The 3537-nt window shown below is 34.0% G+C and overlaps 1 pseudogene; it reads left to right on the forward strand.

Annotated features, from left to right (window-relative positions):
* The first annotated feature begins 265 nt into the window (after positions 1 to 265).
* Positions 266 to 1093, forward strand: LOC118707599 (annotated as a pseudogene).
* The last annotated feature ends 2444 nt before the right edge of the window (positions 1094 to 3537 follow it).

Below are 3537 nucleotides of genomic sequence, written 5' to 3' on the forward strand. Positions count from 1 at the left end.
TAGGTATCCACTTATATTATAGAAGCTTTTCTGTCCATGTATATATCATCTACTACCAGCTATGTGTTCTGCCTGATATCCTATTTGTGATAAATTAAATCATTGTGCATATGGGAGTCTCCATGTTCATTTAAAAATGTTGATAACTGTTATAAAATATTGAAATATATTCACCTAGCAACAAACGTTTTAATGAAATGGTATTAGTAGCAAAATAGTAACTGTACCTTTCCGATCCGCCATCTGTGGTGTAGTCGCTGCCAAGATGGATATTTTCATGAAAACCCTCAGGGGGAGACCATCACTCTCAAGGTTGAACCCTCGGATATGAGAGAAAATGTAAAGGGCAAGATCCAGGATAAGGAAAGAATTCCTCCTGATCAGCAAAGACTGGTCTTTGCTGGCAAGAAACTGGAAGATGGGCATACTTTGTCTGACTATAACATTCAAAAGGAGTCCACACTTCATCTTGTGTTGAGACTTCGTGGTGGTGCCAAGAAAAGTAAGAATATACATATATATATATATATATATATATTGAAATGAGATTTGGAATAAGAATGCTTGAAGAATGGCTTATAAAAATATTTGATGTAGTCATTACATGAATCTACATATATGACAAAATGCCACAGAATTATATATATATATATATATATATATATATATATATATATATATATATATATTGATTTCAGAGAAGAAAGGAGAGAGATAAAAACATCAATGGATCGACTGCCTCCTGCACACCCCTTACTGGGATCAAGCCTGCAACCCCAGGCATGCACCCTGACCAGAATTGAACTTGGGACCTTTTGGTCCGAAGGCCAATGCTCTATCCACTGAGCCAAATCAGCTAGTGCAAGAAGAAGTCTTATACCACTCAAAAGAAGAACAAGCATAAGAGAAAGAAGGTTAAGCTGGCTGTCCTAAAATACTACTAGTGGATGAGAATGGCAAAATCAGTCGCCTTCCTCGGGATTGCCCTTCAGATAAATGTGGTGCTAGAGTTTTTATGGCGAGCCACTTTGTCAGACATTATTGTGACAAATGTTGTTTGACCTATTGCTTCAACAAACCAGAAGATAAGTAATTGTATAATAGTTTTATTACCATTTTAATTCTGACTCAGTATTTGAAATAAAATCACAAATTCAAAAGCTTAAGAACTATATTCAGCTCTAGAAACTTGAAAAAAACTGCAACATGAGACAACATAATCAAGTTACAGCCAGTGGTAAGAAAATTTTAAAACCAGCAAAAGAAAATGTACACATTATATACAAAAGAGCAAAGAAATATATCACAACAAATTTCTCCTAGGAAACAATGTAAATAAGAAAACAGTAGAATAACATCTCTATCATACTAAAAAATAATCAGTCTAGAATTCTATATGAAGCAAAAATATGTTTTCATAAATAAAGGTAAAATGGAAACATTATCAGACATAGAAAGGCTGAGAGAATTAATCATAAGGATACCTGCAAATATAAATATCAGGTATAAACATAGATACTAGGTATAAATATAATCTGATACCATCTATAATAATAAAAACATAATATGCTAATTAGCTGAACAACTTTCTAGATGTCATTCTGGACATCCTTCTGGACAAAGCCATGGTGGTGGGGGCTGAGGCAGAAGCAGTTAGGGCCAATCAAACAGGCAGGCACAGTGGGTAGGGGCAATTAGGCAGGCAGGTGAGAATTTAAGGATGAGCAGGCGGGCAGGCAGGCAGAGTGGTTAGAGGTGATTAGGCAGGCAGGCAGGAAGGCAAGTATTTAGGAGCCAGCAGTCCCAGATTGCGAGAGAGATGTCCAGCAGTTGGACATCCCCCAAGGGGTCCCGGATTGTGAGAGGGTGCAGGTGGGGCTGAGGGACACCTCCATGCATAAATTTTGTGCACCAGGTCTCTACTATATAAGTATAATTCTACATAAAGGAATGTAAAGAACTGTAAATGTTAAGTACAAAAGTAAATTTAAGATGTTCTTTTTTTTATTAAATAAATGTCTTAAGGAGAAAATGCAGTGTTTAAGACAAAAATAATAACAATGTGCTGTGGTGTTTAAAAATGCATATATGTAAAATGTAGGGCAATAATACACAAAGATTAAGAGGAAACTAAAAGAATGTGTGTTTGAAGGGTTCTTATACTATATTTGTCATGGTATAGTAACACTTTTGGTAGACTTTCATAGGTTAAAGATGTATACTTTGTTAATCATAGCATCTACTAAAGTAATATCTAAGAAAGAGGTGTAGCTCATAAGGCAGCAAAGAAGATTAAATGCAATCATGAAAAGTGCTCCAATGATATAAAAGACAGCAAAAAAGAAACATAGGGGATAAAGAACATATGAGACAAAGAGAAATTACCCTACAAGATAAAAGATTTAATCCTGTTGGGTCAATACTTTATTAAATGAAAATAGTTTCACTCTCCCAATTAAAATTAGATATTGATAGATTGTTTTTTAAAAGCCTGACCCAAACATATTCTGTTTATTATTATTATTTTTAAAAATTCTCACCCAAGAATACATTTCAGATTCCCCTATAAAAATTTTGCTTTAAATATAAAGACACAAATAGGTTAAAAGTAGAGGATAGTAAAAGATATACTAAGCTAACACTGTTCAAAAGAATGTGGAAGTAAATATATTAGTGCCAGATTTCAGAGCAAAAAATATTAATAGGACAAAAGAAGCTTTACTTGATAATGATAGAAGTGTCAACTTACAAAGAGGAAATAATAATTCTAAATTTGTGTTTGTTTTTTTTAAATACATTCTATTGATATTTTTCAGAGAGGAAGAGAGAGGGATAGAGAGTTAGAAACATTGATGAGAGAGAATCATCGATCAGCTGCCTCCTGCACACCCCCCACCAGGGATGTGCTCGCAACCAAGGCACATGCCCCCGACCAGAATCGAACCCGGGATCTTTCAGTCCGCAGGCCGACACTCTATGCATTGAACCAAACCGGCTTCTGCTAATTCTAAATTTGAATAAACTTGATAATAAAGCTTCAAAGTCCACGAAGCCAAAAATGTTAGAACATAAAAGAAAATAGACAAGAAAATAGTCTTGTCTTCTTTCAATAATTGATGGAACAAGTAGATAGTAAGTCAGTAGAGATGTAAGAATACTTAAATAACACTACCAATCAACCTAACCTAATTGTTATTCATAGAACATTCCAGCTAACATCAGAACACACTTTTTTTTTTCAAGGGCACAGGGAAAATTTATAATGATTAACCATTTTCTGGATCATAATAAGATCTCAAGTTAAAAGGATTCAATTCATAAAATATGTATTTTCCTACCACAATACAAATAAATTAGAACTGAATTATGGAAAGATAACACAATAACTAAATAACACATGTCTAAATTCCTAGAATAAAAAAGAAATTCAAAAGAAAAGGAGAACTTTGAATGAATGAAAACAAAAGCAGAATATAAAATTTGTGTGGTGCAGCTACGGAAGTGCTTACAGGAAAATTCATAACATTAAAAAGCCTA

Source organism: Pipistrellus kuhlii, unplaced genomic scaffold, assembly GCF_014108245.1.
Source record: "Pipistrellus kuhlii isolate mPipKuh1 unplaced genomic scaffold, mPipKuh1.p scaffold_m20_p_1, whole genome shotgun sequence".
NCBI classification, from domain to species: domain Eukaryota; kingdom Metazoa; phylum Chordata; class Mammalia; order Chiroptera; family Vespertilionidae; genus Pipistrellus; species Pipistrellus kuhlii.